Here is a 19,843-nt window from a genome sequence, read left to right on the forward strand (position 1 = left end):
TCTCCGGCCGAAGCTCTTCCCACACTCCCCACACTCGTAGGGCCTCTCCCCTGTGTGGCTTCTCTGGTGGACAATCAGGTTGGAGCTCTGGCTGAAGCTCTGCCCACACTCCTCACACTCGTAGGGCCTCTCCCCTGTGTGGATTTTCCAGTGGCGGATCAGACTGGAGCTGTCTCTGAAGCTCTTCCCACACTCCCCACACTCATAGGGCCTCTCCCCGGTGTGGATTCTCTGGTGGACAATCAGTCTGGACTTCCACCTGAAGCCCTTCCCACATTTTGAGCACTTGTGGGGCTTCTCCCCATTGCGAAGCTGTTCATGGACCCCCAGCTCCAAGCTCTGGCTGGATCTCCGGCCCCCTTCCTCCTTGGACCTCCTTGGGCTGTGCTTGCAGCCCCTCCTTGTGCAGCATCTCTGGGGCTTTTCCTCCCCCTTAGATTCCTGCCCCGTGGAGCCGCTCAAAACGGCCTCTCCCACCACCTTCTGCCACGGGGATTTGTCCTCTCTGCGCTCCGTGCTCAGCTCCCTGTCTGGTGGAGGAAGGACAAGGAGAGGATGGGATTTGCCTCCGTGCCACAGGGAAGGGGAAGGAGATCCCCCCAGTCCGTCCCCGGCAGGACGGCGTCGGCAGCGGGGCTGTCCTGCAGCCGGGGGCGATGCTGGGCTCGGAGATGGAGCAGGAGAGAAGGGGAAGGGGCAGTGACTTCCTCCTCACCTGCCTGGGGCTCCCGGGGCATTTTCCTCTTCTTCGCGGCCTCCTCCTCCTCCATCCGGCCACGGCTTGGCAATGGGAAATCCTGCTCTGGGGGAAAACAAGGCCTGAGCGCCTTGGGTTTGGTGGTTCCGCTGCCCGAGCCCAGCTCGAGAAGTCGCCGCTCCTTTCAGTGTCGAGGGGCCCGGACCCCACTCATCTCCAGCCTCCCCCACCCCTCCAGGCTGCAGGGGGTCCCCCGGCCCCGGAATCGCCCCCCTCCGCTCTCCCTACTCCGGGGCTCCCGCGTTCCCCCCCGGCTCTCCCGGGCATCCCCAAAACCGATATCGCCCCCACACCCCCCCCAAGGGCCATTTGCGGCTCAGCTTTGGGCTCCTGCAAGCTCCGAACATCGCCTGCCCCGCAAAAAACCCTCCCGGAGACCCCCGATGGATTTGGGGCGAGCTCCCCCTCCCCGCTCACCTCGGGATGCGGGGGGGCGATGCTGCCGGAGCCGGGGGAGCTGCGGCCTCAGCGGGCGGGCGGGGGAACCGCGCGCTTCTGCTGCTGCTCCTCCTCTTCCTCCTCCTCCTTTTCCTGCTCCTCCTCTTCCTCCTCCTCCTCCTCTCTCCCTCCTCTTCCTCGCGCTGCTCCTCCGCTCCCGCCCCGGCCCGGGCAGGTTCCGACACCCCAAAGCAGCCGCGCTGTGCCCTGGGGGGTTCCCAAAGCGGCCCCGCCCCGCGCGGCACTGGGACCGATACTGAGAGCACCGGGAAGGAACTGGGAGCACGATCCCTCCCAGTACGGCACTTACTGGGAGCACTGGGAGGCAACAGCGACTGGCGGCGGCTGCAGCCGGTGCTGGGCGTGGCCAGGATGAGGGCGGGGTTATGCAAAATACAAGGGGAATACCGCGGTGTGATTGGTGGGCGTGGGTGGGCGTGGTTATGGAAATAGCGGAACGTTTCCCGCCGTGCGTTTGCAGGAGGTGGGCGTGGTTATGTAAAATAGGTGGGCCCTGCTCGGTGTGGCGTGTGGGTTTGTGGGCGTGACCATGCAAATTACGCTGGTATTGCCCAGTGGTTTGTCGTTCTGGTGGGCGGGGTTATGCAAATAAGAAGGCCGGTCCGCATTTAGTTGTTGGACGTGGTGTCCGGTGTCCGGTCCCGGAGCGCGGAGCCCGGTTCGGGGGGTGTCAAGCGCGGAGCCCTGTCCAGGGAGTGTCCAGTCCCGGAGCGTGGAGCTCGCTCTGGCCACTCGAGGAGGGGAAGTTTTGGGGTCCCCAGAGTCCCCTGGGGTGGGGAGGGGGGGGATTTAGGGTCCCCAGGAGAGGGGGCCGCCCCCCGAGCTCCCCCCACTTTGTGCTGTCTCCAAGAATGTCCCCAAATCTCCCCCCATCATGGGGGCGCGGATCCCCATTCTAATCGCGGTCCCGATCCCGATCCCGGGAGTGGCTGACCCCGATCCCGATTCCGGGGGCGGCTGATCCCGATCCTGACCACGGTTCGGACCCCAATCCTGACCCCAATCCCGATCCCGGGGGTGGCTGACCCCGATCCCGATCCCGATCCCGGGGGTGGCTGACCCTGATCCTGACCCCGATCCCGATCCTGATCCCGGTCCCGGTGCCACGTGAGCGCTGATCCCGTTAAGAGCCTTTGCCCGGGGGGGGGTGACAGCCATGGCCGCCCCCCGGCGCGCACTGTTCCTGTCACCGCTGCTCCTCGGGCATCGGCCTGGACGTGGCCGTGCGGCTACCTGGGTGAGGGGGATGTCCCCAAATGTCCCCAAGGCGGGAGGGGACACGGGATGCACCGGGAGGGGATGGGGGGGACACCCCCGGCTTGTCCCCAGCACGGGAGGGAGACAAGGGACAAACCGAGAGGGGATGGGGGACACCCCAGGACTGTCCCCAACACGGGAGGGGGTCCCCGACAGGATTTTGGGGTGTCCTTGACGGGATTTTGGGGTCCACAGTTCTGGCCACCACGCAGAACCTGTCGCAGCCAGGGTTTGGGGTCCCTGGGGTGTTCCTGGGGGCTTTTTGGGACCCCCTGATGAATTTTTGGGGGTTTTTGGGGTTGCATGCGGGACCTGTGCCAGGGGATCCCTGACGGGGTTTTTAGGGTCCCTTTCAGGATTTTGGGGTCTGCAGTCCTGGCCACCATGCGAGACATGTCCCAGCAGGTTTGGAGGTGTTCCTGATGGGGTTTTTGGGATCCCTGACAGGATTTTGGAGATTTTGGGATCCCTGGCAGCTTTTTGGGATCCCGAATCGCCCAAACTGGGCCAAGAGGCACTTCAGAGACACTCAGAGAAGTGGGTATTTGCTTTATTCAGTGCCGGATACGTGGGGGATCTCTCCTCCAAAAACACACACACACACACACACACACACACACACAGCACTTCCTACAACACAATATTATGGGTAAAATTCATTAATATTCATCACATTCTTTGGGATAGGGGTGGTTATACAAATCAGTTCTTGGAAGTCATTAATATCATTAGCATATGTGTCACACATGAGTGGTGTGTCCTGGTGGTCGCACTGAGGAAGGCTCCTCTTCTTCCTCGCGGGTCTTTCCAATGAAGATCAGTACTCTTCATCACAATGCACTTTTCACCTTTCTTTCTGGAGCATGGGCAGTCCTTTGTGGGGTGACTCAGCAGTTTCTGTGCTGGTTTCAAACAGATTCTTGTTCCTCTTATCTTGACAAGATTAGGGCGAATCCTGCTTCTCAGGTTTTGTGATTAACATTTGCTGTCTCCCAATAGTTAACTGTGCTTACATGAGTAAAGTATTGATCACCCGTTTCTCAATCCCCCCTTTTTCTTTGGTCATTTGTAATTCTTTACAAATCTCGCATGTCTTGAAAGTAAGTACCCTTTTCTGCCTTGCTTCTGGGTTTGTGCTTTTGCCACTGAGCATAAGCACGGCGATTCCAAGTACATAACTGTCGCTGCTGGAGCTGCCCGGTCACTCGCAGTGACGGGTCTGATGCGCTCCGAAGACCAAGATGAAGCCGGTCTCGCCGCAAGAGGCAAAGCTCTCAGGGTGCTGAATGGTTTGCACTCGCAGGCAGAGGCAAGAAGGAAGGAAGGGACTCCAGTAGAGTATCCAGGGCTCTGTTGTCCGCAGGGGGAGCAGGGATCGAAGACCCCAGAAAAGGGGTTGCACAGCCTTTTAAAGGGGGGGTTGGACAAAGGGCGGCAACAATCTCAGGGCCAGTGGGGAAGAAGGGGAGGGTTCACAGGTGGAGTGACATACAATTAGCCAATGAGGGAAAACAAGGGGAGGGGAGAAATTCAAAGGGACCAAGGGGGTATCGAGGGGAGAAGAACTTTCTAGCAGGGCGAGGGGAAAGGGGTGGTGTACATCAAGGATTGGCAGCTAAGGCAAGGCGTATACAATGCAGCAAGGGGAGGGGAAACTGCAAACTGATTGGCAATGAAATGAACTGGGACAGACCAAGTACGGGGGGAAAGGTGCACAGCAACATCTCCCCTGTTTTTGTTTAAAAAAATAAAAGAAACTTAAACCTTAAACTGGGGTGCTTTGGGTATCATCCCAGCAAGATGTTTCTCTGGTAGCCGTGGCTACGGCTGCCTGGGTAGATCTTGTACCACTGGTACTCTTTAACGAGAAGGTTTTCTCTACTGCTGCGAGTAGGAGTCTTTTGATGCACCCAAATAGTAAGAATAGAAGAAAGATGTTGTTAAGACCTGGAAGACTTTGAGGTTTATAAATATAAGGGGGAGTAATTGCAAGGCGCTGTACTGTATGTATGTTGGGGTTTTAATAAGTAATAAGTCATTTAATAAGTAATAAAGTAATAAAATTACAGATGGACCATGATAGGAAAATAACTTGCTGCAGGAAAAATTCCTCAGGATAGCTGGTTATTCCCAATATCTACTGCTGTAATTGAGTAAGGAGAAATGGACAACAAGCCATGTCTGATTACCAACATGCTGATGTTGTGCTCTCTTCCCCAGTCTGCTCTCCAAAGATCTGGGACTGACAAAGATGAAGGACTTTTAAGAGCTATTCTGGTTATTTCAGAGAAAGTTTAAAATGGAGAAGGGATTGGGGTGATTAGGAGGCTCTCATTACCCATCATTTTCAGTGCTGCCTTTTGCAGCAAAAATGACAAATGTGCCCTGTTGGTGTTGTGTTGGTGTTTAGATTGTCTGAGTCCCTCAGCCCTGAGCTGGGTTCCCATCCTGGTGGAACTGTCCTGCCTGGTGCTTGCAGGATGCCCTGGAACAAACCCTCCTCCCCATCATCCACAACGAGCAGAAGGGCATGAGGACAGTGCTGCGAGGATGGGCAAGGAGGGGCACTTTGCTTGGGGAGAGTGGGGCAGGAGAGGCCTTCAGTGGCCTGGCAGAGATACTCCGAGTTGTTGTTGGTTTCCATACAACAAAAGGTTTCCCCTTCCCTCAGAGATCCGGAGTGATGCTCTTGGCCGGGTCCTCCTTTCTCTCCTGCCTTCCTTTGCCTGCTCTTTTTCCTTCCCAGTGTCTCCCTTTGCCCAGGGCAGCTCCCAGCTTCATCCCTCCTCCTCCACCCCCACTCCTCCTCCCCTCAGGCCCAGTGCCCACCCTTGGCCCCCTCCCCCCAAACCCATCGCATCCCATGGGAGGAGCAGGGATGGAGCTGGGGCCGGTCGGGCTGGGGCAGCGCTGGGCTCTTGGCTGCTCCCAGCCACTGTGGGGGAAGCCAGGAAGGGGAAAAGAGGGAAGATTGTTGTGTGGAGAAAAAAGTTTGGGGCTTGTGGTCACACTAGCTGGGGATTTGGACCCCTTTGGTCTCACCGCAGGAGCCTGGAGATTTTGGAGGGGGAATACAGAGATGGGTGGGAGATCCCAAGGGATTTTGGGGACAGGGTGAGGGGTTGTGGGAGCCGCTTCCTGGGGGGGAGTCAGGCCAGAGACCCCTGGGCTGGACTCCTGGTCTGGGCATTCCAGCTCCCATTTTCTGCTCTCTTCCTCCCTTTTTCCCACCTCTCTCAATATTTTCCCGTCGTCCCCACCACACCCCTGAGACACCCACATTCACCTGAGTCCCACTGCCCCCAGACACGGGAGCTCCCAGCACCACCAGTACCACCAGTACGGCCCCAGCTGCCAGCACATGCCCCATGGCCAGTGCCGGGCAAGTGCCGCCAGCCCCAAAGCAGCCACGCTGTGCCGTGGAGGGGTCCCCAGGGCCCTGCCCCACACGGCACTGGGAGCACCAGTCCGGACCAGTGCAGAGCACGGGTGGGCAGCGTCAGAACTCACGAAAGTGGGTCCACCACAAGCCATTTAGAACCTCCCAAACTGGTGGAAAGCATCAGGATCCTCCCAGAAAAGGCCTCAACTCCACCTCCGAAAATGAACGGGAAATCACCCAAATCCGTTTATAACCCCCCAAAACTGGTGGAAAGCAGCAGGATCTACCCTAAAATGGGTTCCCCATGTCCTTCCCTGTGGGGCCGCACTCCAAGTGCAAGAGCCAGGTGTGTCCCCCCTCCCAGTAACACATCCCTCAGGACTGGAGGGTGCCCCAAAACCTCCTCAGTACTGGATCAGCCAAACCTCTTAATCCCAACATGTGTCTGTTTCATTCCAGACCCCATCCCAGCCATCCTCCCTCTCCCAAATACAGCCCCGTTCTTAGGGGGGCAGAGCTGCTTCTGGGGGCATCAGTGAGTGCAGGGGATCCTTTATCCCCCTCGTGCCGCTCCAAGCTCCCGAGGGCAAAGCCCTGGTTTCTAGGGCTGTGCCTACTTCTCAAATCTGTCGGATTTAATACCCAAGTGTGGCCGGGACACGGTCCCGGGAGCTGCGCTAATGCCCGGCGGTGCCCGGGAGGGTCTGAGGGGAGGGGAGTTCATAAGGCCGAGGCGGCGGCAGCGGGAGCCGCGGGGCCCGGCCCGTGGGGGCGGCCGGGGGTGAAAAGTGCGCGGCGACCCCAGCGCGGTGCCCGAGGGCTGAGCGGAGCTGGTCGGGAACACCCCGCTCGTCTCCGCCGCTCCAAGCCGCTTTCCCGGCTCCGGCTGCCGCCGCCGCCCGGCCCCGGCGCGGTCCCGCGGGGTCGCCGCTCGAGGCGCAGCTGGAGGGGCTCGATCCGGGCCGCGCCCCGCCCGTCCCTCGCTGCGGCTCCTTCAGTGACTCGGGGCTGCGAAGATGCCCTGGTGAGGCTCTTTCATTGCATTTTATTCCGTTCTCTCTATTTTTTTTTCTATTCACACCTCTCATCCTCCTCGGCGCTGCCCTTCTGGCCGCACCCGACAGCGCCCGTCCCGCCGTGCGGCTCTTCAGTGACACCGGGCGCCGCGGACATCCCCGTGCAGTTTTTTATTCTATTTTACTCCATTCTCTGGATTTTATTCTACTCACCCTCCGCCCGTCCCTCGGTGCAGCTCCTTCAGACGCGGGCGGGGCAGACGCCTCTCGGTGCGGCTCTTTGATTGTATTTTATTCTCTTCTCTGTATTTCCTTTCGTTCCCAGCTCGCCCGTCCCGCGGAGCGGCTCCTTCAGGGACCCGGGGCGGCACAAACCCCTCGGGGCGGCTCCAGCAGAGCCCCGCCCGCCGCCGCTCCCCGAGGCCTCCCCGCTGCTCCCCGGCCATCGGACACCGCAGGCGGCCCCGGCCCCTTCTTCCTCTTCTTCCTCCTCCTCCTCCTCCTGCCGGGATTCAGCCCCCGCCGCCGCCCGGCTCCTTCTGCCGCTCCTGCCCGGCACGAAGCGGCGGTGCCGCTGACGGGGCCGGAGCGCGGCTGCCCCGCGACTGCCCCGCGCCTCAGGGCCGGGCCGGGCAGTGACCGCACGGCTGGGGAGGGACCCCCGCTGGACACGGCAAGGATTCCTGTCCCTCAGGGGAAAGCACGAACTCACCGAAACTCCCATCCCTTCTCCGTGCGCCGCTGGCCAGAGGAGGGAGGGAAACGGGGATTGCGCTGGAGTTTTACATTCAATCCTTACAAAGCAGAGTCCCAGACGGAGCTCGGCTTTCAGCTTCAAACGAGGGAATCCAACAGGAGCGCTGGCGCCTCTGTAACCTCAAGCTGTTCCTTGATCCTCGACACTTTAGTCCTGGCCATAGGAAGCCCTTCAGCAGCAATGTCTCTCCCAGCCACTGGTTTCTGGCTCACACCCAGCTCGGAGCTTGGACAAGAAACCCAAAGTCCCAGGAGAAGAAGCTCTGCTGTTACTTTCTTTTTTCAGAGTTCTCTTTAATTATATTTTAGATATCATCTATATTTTACTGGGGTTTTTTTCCGTTTCTGAAATCTCGTGTTTCTTCTCTCTTTGCCCCCTCCAGCCCTTGTCCCCCTCCCGGAGGTTTGTGGGGCGCTGCTGTCCCTCAGCCCTTCCTGCCCCGGCACCCGCGGCCGCTCCGGTGCCCTCAGGCCCCGGCTCGAAGGGAAACCACAAAACCCTCTGGAAAGAAAGCCGGTCTGGGGGAAAACCCTGCAGGGGGGATTGAATGCCACGGACAGCGATTGCTGAGAGTTGGAGATTCCAAACGCTCCAAGGGGCCCGAGGGAACCGCGCTGCGGCCTCGGGGCCTCCCTGGGGCACCGCGGGGACCCCCGAGCAGAGCGACTCTTCCCACCCCCCAAAATCCGCAGCTTTGGGTCAGCTGAGGAAAAGAGCTGGAAAAAGGGGCTGGAAAGGGGCTGGAGCCCGAGGGGACCCCTCAGCCATGGCCCGGAACAGCCGCAGGAAAATGCCCCGGAAACCAAGGAAATCGATGGAAGGAATGAGGAATTTTTGAACTCTTTCCGCTGCTGTTTCCAGAAGGTCCCGGCCGGGTCCTGCTGGGAGGAGCCGGGGGCAGGGAGGGGCCTCAGGGCTTAATTGGGGAGAAAAGTTGAATTGGGGCAAGGAAACTTGAATGGTGGGGAGAAGATGTGAACGGAGGGGATTTGAATGGGAGGGGATGATTTGAATTGGGCAGAGAAAATGAAGTGGGGGAGGAGCCCCCCAGGCCTCGGCTGTGCCCCGAAGGTGCTGCCAGCGCTTCCCCTGCTCCCACCCCCCGGGCTGGGGGCGCGGAGCTGCCGCTGCTCCCCGGGAATGCCACGGGATAAAAACTCCACTCAAGCTTTTATGTTCTCAGTCACTCCCAATAAGATCCCAGTCGCCCCCATCATGGTCCCAGTTGTTCCCAGTCATGCCCTGTATGGTTCCTTTCACTCTCAGTTCCTCCCAGTAGAGTAAGGTTAGGCCCCAGTCACTTCCAGTATGAACCCAGCCACTCCCAGGCAGTCCCTCTATGATGCCTTTTGTCCCATCATGGTCCCAGTTGCTCTAAGCATGATCCCAGTATGAGTTCAAACACCCTCAGTATGATTCCAGGTAACTTCCCAGTAGGAGTCTGGTTTGATTCCTGTCAGGCCCAGTATGATCCCAGTCACTCCCAGATACTCCCAGAACTATGCCAGTCACTCCAACATGACCCTGTCACTCCCAGTATGATCCCAGTATGACCCCAGCATGGGCCAGCTGCTCCCAGGATGATCCCAGTTGCTCCCTGCATTTTTCCAGTTGTGCCCTTTCACCACCACTGTGGTTCCAGTCACTCCCAGTACAATCCCAGTCATTCCCAGTATGATGCAAATCACTCCCACTATATCCCAGCAGCACCCATTGGCCCTCAACATGTTCCCAGTAGCCCCCAGTGTGGTCCCAATATATCCCAGTATAATTCCTGGTGCTCCAAACCTGGCCCTGCCCAGTCCTGGTACTGGTCCCAGTGTATCCTGCTGTCCCACTCTGTCCCAGTCCATTCCGGTCCCTTCCCGGCAGCCACCGCCGTTCATTGGATCTGTGTTCCTCTCCCCCCCCACCCCAAAGCTGCCCCCCAAGATGCTGGCGGGGATCGGGGGCTTCGTGTTGGGCTTCGTCTTCCTGGCGCTGGGGCTCGGCTTCTACCTGCGCAAGCAGGTGACGGGAGGGGCCCGGGGGTCGAGTCCCCCCTCCCCCAGAGCGTGTGTGCCCCCCCCGGGCCCCCAGCCCGGTGTCACCCCCTTTGCTCTGCCCACAGAGCTCCTGAGCCGCCGGCGGCCGCAGCTCCTCCCCGTGGCCTCGGGCCCGGCCGGGGCCCCCTGCTCTGTCCCCGGGCTGATTTTGGGGGGGTCGTGTGTCCCCCCCAGCCCTGCCGTCACTCTGCCCCTGCCCGGCTTCTCCCAGTGTTCCCAGGAAGGCTTCCCAGTTCGCCCCGGTCCCGTTTATTGGGGAACAGTGGGAAGGGACTTTGGGGGATCCCGCGGGGGGACCGAGACTGGAGGGGGCAGAACCGGCCCCAGGATGGATCGGGAATGGGGACTCCCGTGTGTCACCCCGCTCTGTGGGGTCCTTGGGAGGAACCTGAACCCCAAATCGGCACCCAGCGAACCCCAAAGGCGCAGAGACCCCCCCCCATAAGCCGCCCCACAGCCCCCAAGGACCAACCAAAATTCCCCGCGAGTATCCGATAATCAGAGAAGGCGCTGAACAACCTTCAGCCAATCAGAGCGCGCGGCGCTGGTGACTCACCAGTTGCCAGGCAGACCCGCAGCGCCCAGCGCTCCCCACCCGGACCCCACCTGCGCCCCCCCCTCGCCCCCAGCGCCCCCCGCCAGGGGAATTTGGGGAGGGGGCGCGTGGGGGGCTCCCAGGCCGGGCCCACAGCCCAGCCCTGCCCCAGCCCGACCTATCCCGGCTCCCTCCCGGCTCCTCCCGCGGGATGCGACCGCGCTGGGAAAACGGGGGGCCAAGGGTGGGCGCTGGGCCCGGGGGGAGCAGGAGAAGGGATGGGGGAGGAGGAGAAGGAGAAGGAGGCATCTTTTAATGATATTTTATTGAGTCTCATTTTTTAGACACCAGGATCAATTCTCTCCGGGCGTCAGGGCGAGTCCCTCAGGGCTCTGGGGCTCTGCTGCCGGCTCACCCCGTGCCAGCCCAGCGCCAGCGCTCAGCGGGGCCTTGGCTTCCCGTGCCCTTTCCCGTGTCCCCAGCCCAGCGTCACCACCCCCGTGTCCCCAGGTCGTGCCCCACCCCTTCCCCCCTCCCCCTCTGTCGAGACACGGAGGATGAGAATTTCCCCACCATCCACCCCAAAGGTTCCCCCGAGGCCATTTCCTCTCGTCCTTTCCCTTGGGAGCAGAGCCCCAGCCCTCCTGGCTGCCCCCTCCTGTCAGGGACTTGGAGAGAGCCAGGTCCCCCCTGAGCCTCCTTTCCTCCAGGCTCAGCCCCCTCAGATCCCTCAGCTGCCCCTCAGAAGTCCTCCAGACCCTTCCCCAGCTCCATTCCCATCTCTGGACGTGCTCCAGCCCCTCCATGTCTTTCTTGCAGTTTGAAGCCCAATCGCTGCCCTGTCGCTTCAGGTGCCAAAACCCCAGGGAGACTCCTTGGAAATGGGGGTAGAGAGGAGCCCTTCAAAGGGAAACGTGTGCAAAAATGCTCCCAATGGCCGAGCGGGTTTGGTGTGGCTGCGGGAGGAAGAGATGCTCCGGGACTCCGCCTCGGCCCCGGAGCGGAGCGGCCCGTGCTGCCCCGGGGCGCGCGGGGCTCGGCCGTGGGGCGCGCGGGGGGGAACGGACACACGGGCACCGGACACACGGACACGCGGACAAACGCTCCCAGCGCTTCAGCGGCAGCGGCAGCAGCGGCAGCAGCGGCAGCAGCAGCACAAGAGCAGCACAAGAGCAGCGAGTCCACGAACCCTCTGTTAAGTCCCTTCTCCTGCTCCTCCTCTCCCTCTGCCAGTGTCTCGCACCCTCTCCCGCTCTCCCTTTCGTTCCCCAACCCCCCCGTCCCGCGGCCTCCCTCTCCCCGTGCCCGGCCGGGCCATGCCCCCGGCCCGCCCCCGGCCCCGGGCGGGGCTGCCCCCTCCCCGCCCCCGGGCGTCCCGCCGCGGTCCCGCCTCCGCCCGGCTCTCGCCGTCCTGGCTGTGGCGCTGCTGGGCGGGCATCAGTGCCTGGCTCCTGGGCACCATCGCCAGCCCCTGGCTCCGGCTGGCCCGACCCCGGCCCCGGCCTCGGCTCCTCCCGGGGCCCGCCGGGGACACAGGCGGCGCGGCCGCTCCCGCCGCCTCCGCAGCGTCTTCCCCGCTCCGAGCTCCGCCGCTCTTGAGCGCGGCCGCCGGCCCCGAGCCGCCGGTGTCCGCTTCAAAAGAGCCAACATGTGGGGATGGCCGGCCCGGGGCGGTTGAGCGGCGCTCGGGGGCCGTTCCTGGCCCCGGGCCGAGCGCTGACGGCCGCGTCTCGCCGGCACGGAAGGCGCAGCAGGGCCTGAAGGAGCGCTACCGGCTGGGTTCGCTGCTGGGGCGCGGCGGCTTCGGCAGCGTCTTGGCGGCGACGCGGCTCTCGGACGGCGCCCCGGTGAGTGGCGGGGCCGGCGGCGGGCGCAGGAGGCGGGGGGCAAAGGAGGAGGAGAAGGAGCATGGGGCTCGGCATGGCGGGCGGCGAGCTCAGCCCGCTGCTCCCCTTGCCTTGCAGGTGGCCGTCAAACGTGTGCCGCGGAACCGCATCCACCATTGGGGCCAGCTGGTGAGTGAGCGAGGGGCAGCGGGAGAAGCCGGGGCGCGACGGGCGGGGATGAGCCGAGGCCCGGCAGGGTGGAAGCCGCCAGAACGCCTCGAGGGAGAGCGGCCGTGGGGCCAGCGGAGCGCGCAGAGCGTCCCCGGCTGGCTGAGGGCTTGCCGAGCCCCGGCACGGCATGGGCCCCGCTGACGGCATCGTGCTCCTCCCACAGCCCGACGGCACCCGAGCACCACTGGAGATCGTGCTGCTGGACAAGGTGTCCGCTGGCTTCCCCGGCATCGTCCAGCTCCACGAGTGGCTGGAGCTCCCCAACAACGTGGTGATGGTGCTGGAGCGGCCGGAGCGGTCTCAGGACCTCCTTCACTTCATTCGGGCACGGGGCTTCCTGTGCGAGGAGGTGGCGCGGCACCTCTTCCGCCAGGTGCTGGAGGCCGTGCGGCACTGCACCAGCTGCGGGGTCCTGCACCGGGACATCAAACCGGAGAACATCCTGCTTGACCTGGCCACCGGGCAGGCCAAACTCATCGACTTTGGCTGTGGCACCTACCTGCAAGCCGCAGCCTACACCAGCTTTGCAGGTGAGCCCACGCAGGGGGATGCTCCTGGCATCTCCCAGCCCAACATCTCACAGCCCAAGCCGGCTGTGGCAGGGGGGATTCTCCCTTTTGCTGCCACTCATGGCAGCCGGAGTCTTCAGCTGAGCTGCTTTTGAGCGCCGCTGGCTGAGGGCCCATCTTCCAGCCCTGCTGGCAGCCTTTGCCAGCCACTCTGCCCAGGACTGGCGCTGGGGCTGGGGCAGCCAGCGCCACAGAAACACCCGTGGGTGGGGGTAGCAGAGAGGGGGGCCCAGAACCTGTGCTCCAGCCCGTTTGGTGTGCAGGCGAGACAGGGCTCAGACTGCTTTGCTGCCCGTGCTTGCCTTGCCTTAAGAACGGTTTCTGGGGCAGTGCAGGCAGGGAGGATGAAAGCGTGGTTTTTCCCCAGCACCAAGTGGGTTTTTCCTTTGCATGGAATGCTCGGGCCGTGCCAGGGCTTCCGCTGCCCTCTTGTGACACCAGCGGCTTCTTTTCCAACCCCCAGTTTGTACACAAGTCCCAGGTGCTGGCGAGAGGGCAGCGGGTCAGGCCGCGTGCCGCTGGTGCGGTCCCCGCATGCCCAGGGATGCTGGGGCGAGGCTCTGGGAGCAGGCAGCGTCCCCCTGAAGAACTCCATCTCTATTCCATAGGAACACCGTCCTACAGGCCCCCAGAATGGATCCAGTTCGGCTGGTACTACGGCGAGGCAGCGACCGTCTGGTCCCTGGGCATCGTGCTGCACCAGATGGTCTGCGGGGAGCACCCTTTCAGGAGGGGCTGGAACAGCACCTGGGGCCGGCTCTCGCTCCCACGACGGCTCTCTCCAGGTGGATCCTCGTCTCTGCAGCATGGGGGGAATAGCAGTGCTGGGAGACAGCAGCGGGCTCAGGAGCATCCCACACTGGCAGCTGCTGAGGAGGTGGCAATGTCCTGCTCTCCTCCAAAAGAAAGAACTGATGGCAAAGTTTAGGCACAGCCCTGAGCACACGCAGCACGGCCTGGCCATGGCAAGAGTGGGGCAAAGCGGACAGGAGCCTTCTGCAACTGACTGGCGCTTTCTGCTTTCTCTCCGCAGAGTGCCAGGATCTCATCCGACGGTGTTTATCCGTGCTCTCCTCGGAAAGGCCCTCATTAGAAGACCTGTCCTGTGATCCTTGGATGCAGGATATTCACGTGCCATAGGAGAAGGGAGAGAGCCACATGCACGCTTTGACCCAGGGAGCCGGTGAGTTCCAGCTGCACACGCGCCTTGGCAAGGAGCAGCAAAGAAAGGCAGAGTTTTTGTCCTGCCTGAATCGCTGCGCAGGGCTCCTCAGCTGGGCACGCACAGCCCTGCTGCTGGAGCTGAGCTGCTCTTCCCAGCACTGGTGGCCCCCATGCCAGCTGCTTTTGCTTGTCCTGCTTCAGCGACAGCCGGGGCCCTGGGCAGAGCACTGACAGCCTGCTCCAGCCCCAGGGAAGAAGGAGCCCCTGGAGAAGCTGTGCCAGGTGCGGCTGCTGCTGCTGGAGACATGGAGGGTGACATCAAGGATGACAAGCTCTTCCTCCACCTGGCAAGCTGAAGATGATGGACTTTAATTGTGGCACCTTCTCCAAAGCCAGGCTCCACGGCGAATTTGCAGATGAGTCCACACGCAGGGGGATGCTCCCAGAGTTGGGCATTGCACAGCCTGGCCAGGAAGCAAAGGTTCCCCCCTTTGCTGGGGCGGATGCAACCAATTCTTCAGTCGGCTGCCAAGCTGCTTTTTGGCAGGGCTGGGGGGATGGGCTGGGCTGGTTTTGAACTGGGAGTCTGCTCCTGGCCCTGCCAACAGCCCCCAGCTCCCGTGGTGGGAGCAGAGGTTGGACAGCAGAAGCTGTGCATGGGCTGCTTTGCTCTGCAGGCAAGGAAGGGCTTGGGCTGCTCCACTGCCCTTGTTGGCTTTGGGCTCAGCATGACTTTTGGGGGCAGGGCAGGGGGAAGGGAGAAAGCGTGGGCTGCCCTGGCCCGTGGGTGGGTTTTTCCCTCGCATGGTGAGCTTGGGCCTTCCTCAAGGCCCCAGCAGAGAGAAGATTTTTTACCTTTCTCCTTGTTTCCCCTTTTTGTCTGTAATCTCTTTTCACTGATTTATGGTTTGTTTTTCCAAAGGAAGCCTTCTAGGTGCTGTCGGGTCCGGATGGCGAAGTGCTTGGGAGCAGCTGCGGCGTGGGTGGGACGTGCCCTTGGAGAAGGCTGAGGACAGCGTTTGGGAGCAGCTTTTCTTCTGGCGGCGGGAGGCGTGAGGTGGGTGCCCGTCCTCTTGGCACGGCTGGGATAAGGGCTTTTGGGAGACGGCAGCGAGCGCAGCAGCATCCCGCTCTGGGCAGCTGCTGAGGAGGTGGCTGTGCCACGGCCGGCTGCAGGCTGGGCACGTGTCCTGCCCTCCTGCTCTCCTGCCAGAGGCAGCAATGCTGGGCAGCTTTGGGCAGCGCTCTGAGCACGGCCAGCACGGCCTGGGCACCGCGGGCGGCTGGGACAAGGGGGACGGGAGCCTTCAGCTGACGGGCGCTTTCTGCTTTCTCTCCTTGCAGCCCGGCTCTGTGGATGCTGAGGCTGCTCTGGGCTCTGCCAGGGCTCTGCTGCGGCTCAGCCCCAGGGCCACGAGAAGCCAAAGAAGAAACGCCGTGACCTGCAGCAGAGACGTGCTTGAGCAGCTCGGCAGTGCAGCTCAAGTTTGCAGAGCGTGCACCTGCAGGGGAAAATATGACACCCCCCAATAACAAACTTGTTCAGTAACTTCTAAAATGAAATCAGTCTGGGATGACCCCCAATGACATTTTTCAGCTTGCTCAAGCTGAAGCTCAGCCCTTTTCTGAACAGTTCTCTCCCCCACCTGCCTTTTGCTCCACAAGTGCTCCCTCTTTCCCGCAGTGAGTTCCCAGCTCACCACAGTCCCCATTGCACTGTAGCCTTCCTTGATGCCCCTGGCCACGATGAAGAGTGAGCCCCAGGTTCACTCTTTGTGTTCATTGCTGGCTGAAGAACAGCAATGTCTCAGAGGTCTGGTGAGATTTAGGTGTCATTCAGAGCTGCTCTCCAGTCCTCAGCTCTGCTCATTGCTGGGTTCCCACTCCCTTTTCCTTGTTCTTCACAGAGCAGGATGAGCTCTGTGAATGCCCTTGACTCTCGCCACTCTTCCCAGCCCAGCCACCCAGCCCAGTCAGGCTTAAGCTGGAGCTTCTCTGTCTCCTCTGGCACCCCAGTGCAGTCCCCTCTGCGGGGAGCAGCAGCCCCAGAGCGCAGCACACAGCAGTGCAGGCCGCACCTGGAGCAGCTCCCTGCAGCCATGGCCTGGCTCTTTGTGGCAACCAAATGCTCCCTGTGTGCAGCTGTCCCTGGAGGATGGTCCCAGGGCAGAGCCCAGCTGGGCTCCCACTGCATCCCCTGGAGCCTGGGGCAGACAGCGCTCGCAGAGCTGAGGTTCATGGTGAGCACCCAGAGCTGTGGCTCGCAGTCGGTGTTTGCAAGCGTTGGGATCTCATCTCCTGCAACGTGTGGGGAAAACGAGCTGTGCAGCCAGGCCAGCGCTGCCCCTCTGGGCAGGGACGAGGCTGAAGGCCTTTCCTGTTGCCGAGGAGGCGGCATTAAGCCTTAGCGGGGCCTGGCAGCTGTGGAGCCGGATCTCGCCCGCTGTCCGGGACTCGCTGCCCACCAACCGCCCCCACCCACCGTGCTCCGTTCTGCAGGGACAGAAGGCTCTGGCTCTGCGAGGGTTTCCATCACGTCTGTGTACCCGTGGCTCTGGAACGCACACAGAGAGGGAAAGTGTCAGTCACGGTGCTGGCACACTCCTTCCTTTCCATACAGGACACGTCCCTGCGCACCCCGGGTGTGGATCTATTCAAAGGAGAGGCGTGGATAGAGATTTCCCACAGAGCTCTGACTCTGGCGGAACTCACCTTGTCAGCCAGCAGCCAGGGGATTTGTTTCCCAGCTCTGTGTCAGTCGGTGCCCAAGAGCTGAAGGGAGCAGCATTTAGAAGCAGTTTCCAGATTTCTAGGCAGGCAGTGGAGCTGACAAGCATCTGCGTAACTCGCCGTGTTCATCGGGAGGGGCTGCTGCTTCTTTGGGAATACGGCACAACGGAGACACGAGACTTGGAAAAATCCCAGCTCTCTGTGGATTTGTGCAGGAGGGGGAGCAGCAGAAACACTTTGTGTCTGCTTGTGGGGACACAAGGTGCACGGAGCGGGGCTGGCAGAGGGTGACCTGGGCTGCTGGCAGCTCAAGTCCCGTGTGTTGCGTCTGCCTGAGGGAAAGTTCACGGGCCTTCCAGGGCTGGGCTTTGCATTGGTAGCTGGACGGGTGCTGAGAACAGAGCGGTGTTCTGGCTACTGCCCAGCAGCGCTGTCCCTCTGCCATTCCTTCCCCCAGCAGAGGGGATGGGAGTGGGCAGGATCCTGGCAGGGGACACAGCCAGGCCAGCGGACCCAAATCAGCCAAGGGGATGTTCCAACCATATGACTCCAGATCAGATGTGTAAAGCAAAGGGAGAGAGGAGGAAGGGCAGGGGGAGCTTTCGTGATTCCTCAACGTTTCCCTCCCGGAGAGACCATTCCGTGTGCTGAAGCCCAGCTTGCCGGGAAGTGTCCAAACATCGCTGCTAATGGCAAATAGAGCTTGGCTTTTTTCCTTAGCCTGCGCACATGCAGAGTCTTCTTTCTTTCTCTTTCTCTTTTTCTCTTTTCTTTTTTCTTTCTTTTCTTTTCTTTTCTTTTCTTTTCTTTTCTTTTCTTTTCTTTTCTTTTCTTTTTTCTTTTCTTTTCTTTTCTTTTCTTTTCTTTTCTTTTCTTTTCTTTTCTTCTCTTCTCTTCTCTTCTCTTCTCTTCTCTTCTCTTCTCTTCTCTTCTCTTCTCTTCTCTTCTCTTCTCTTTCTCTGTAATAAAACTGCCTGATCTCACCCTGCTGGTTGTTCTCCATCTTATTCTCTGCCATGGGCCATTGGGAAAGGGACTGATAGAGCCACTTAGTGGGCACCTGGCACCCAGCCGAGGTCAGCCTGCTCCCTCCTGTTTCATGTCAGCAGAGAGTGGCACAGGACAGAGCTGTACGTCTGAAAAACAGGACTCACTTCACACACTCAGCCCTTTGCCTGCACTGGACCCAGCACAGAACAGAGCAGCCGGGTCTTGCTGACGAAGCACTGATGTCAAGACTCCAGTGGCAGAACACCTTCTTTTTCTAATTGAATCTCTCCAGCAGAACAGCAGTCACCCACAAACACCCCTGATTCCTCAGAGCCTGCCTGGGCTGCCCTGCACCAAACTTCAGAGGAAGAAATGATCGCGTTTCCGCACCGTTTCACTCACCGTGATGCGCCATCGGGATGCTGCTGTTGCCTTTGCCTTGTGAGTTGGAGAGCACAGCTGCTGTTGTGCCCTTCTGGCTGCCGCCTGAAGTTCTTCAGCCAAACTGCAATTGCCTCTTTCAGTCAGGGCTACCCACCGTGCTTTCATGGCACTGAAGTCAGTCTTTTTGTCACAGGCATAAGGATCAGCAGATACTGGAATGCCCACCAGCCACTGAGCACAAAGGCGAGGAGAATGAAAGCCATACAGGCCCCATTGCCATCTCTCAAACACAGTCCTGTTGCTGCTGCTCTTGAAATAGAACCAGCTGAGAGAGGCCAGCACAGCAATTGCCTCTGGAGCGTGGAATGAAATTTAAAAATCCAGCAGGACAAAGAGAAACCAGAACTTCTCGACTCGCTTCCTTGCTTCTTCCCAGCAGCAGGAGACGTGCACGTCCAGAGGCATTTTCCGCTGCTGCTGAGCACAGCGAGAGCACAGCCTGCTGCCCGGTGCCAGCGGGAGCCTGAGCCCAGCCCGGGGAGCTCCCGCAGCGTCGGCAGCTCAGCGGACGCGGTGCCAGGGCCGCAGCCCCGGGGACACGGCCGCCGATTGCGGGGCAGCGGCGCAGGTGGAATGTCCTGCGGCCCAGACTTCCTGCTGCTGCCACACAGCGCCCATCCTTCCCCCCTCCTCCTCTTCTGGCACGGCACAAATTCCACCTGGCGGGAGGCTTCTCCAGAGGGTGCTCGGGCGCCCCGCTCCCCTTTCCACCCGAGTGTTGCTGCAGAGGAATCGTTCACGCAGTTCTGTGAGCCCGGGCTTCTCACATCGTGCTGAAGCTGGGATGCAAATGGCCTTGTGAAGAAAGTCAAAAGCCAAGGGAAAGGATTAGTAATTCTTAGAGAAAATTACCCTTCTTCCAGGCAAAGCTGACCAAGTAATTTCCTGCATTTCTCCTTTGGTTACAACCAGCCCTCTCCCAGCACGTCTGGGAAAAAATATGGTTCCAATCTAAGTCTATCTGTAGCACTTCTATCTTTGCAGCCTGATCTACCTGCTTGTTGTTGCGATGTTCCTCATTAGCCCAGCTCTTGGGGACATGAGCATCTACATGGGGGACTTTCACAACCAGCTTCTTACTCAGGCAGCGATGTCTTTCCACTCCTCAGCAGCCCAGATTGGTTTTCCCCTACGCTGCCAATTCGCTTTTTCCCATTTTTCCAGCCATCCCCACAGAGCATTGGCTACCATCCATGAATCAGTGCAGAGGTAGAGCTTTGGCCACTTCTCTCTTTCAGCCATGTCCAGGGCTAGTTGAACAGCTTTGAGTTCAGCGAGTTGGCTTGATCCACCTTCTCCTTCAGTGGCTTCTGCAACCCGTCGTGTGGGACTCCATACAGCTGTTGTCCACTTTCGTTTCATCCCTACGATTCAACAAGAGCCATCGGTGAAAAGAGCGCAGCGTGTGTCTTCTGATGGCAGCTGGCTGTACGGTGGAGCTTTTTCAGCATGTGTCACTTGTTCCTCTTCATCAGTGGGACCAAAGTTTTCACCTTCAGGCGAATTTGTGATTATTTCCAAAATCCCAGGGCGATTCAGTTTTCCAATACAGGCGCGCTGTGTGATGAGAGCAATCCATTTGCTCCATGTGGCATTGGTGGCATGGTGGGTAGAGGGAACCTTTGCTTTGAACATCCACCCCAGCACCGGTAGTCGGGGTGCCAGGAGGAGTTGTGCTTCA

General features: G+C 60.4%; 1 long non-coding RNA gene across 1 annotated transcript; it reads right to left on the bottom strand.

The window, feature by feature from the left end:
* Positions 1-319: 319 nt before the first annotated feature.
* LOC309585843 lies at positions 320-1,358 on the bottom strand. Its single transcript, XR_014227326.1, has 3 exons — positions 1,175-1,358; positions 716-802; positions 320-530 (listed from the first exon to the last, which is right to left on the bottom strand). It is a non-coding gene; the product is annotated as an uncharacterized lncRNA (long non-coding RNA).
* Positions 1,359-19,843: the final 18,485 nt, after the last annotated feature.

This window comes from Coloeus monedula, assembly GCF_965178545.1.
Source record: "Coloeus monedula genome assembly, contig: HAP1_SCAFFOLD_576, whole genome shotgun sequence".
Taxonomy (NCBI): Eukaryota; Metazoa; Chordata; class Aves; order Passeriformes; family Corvidae; genus Coloeus; species Coloeus monedula.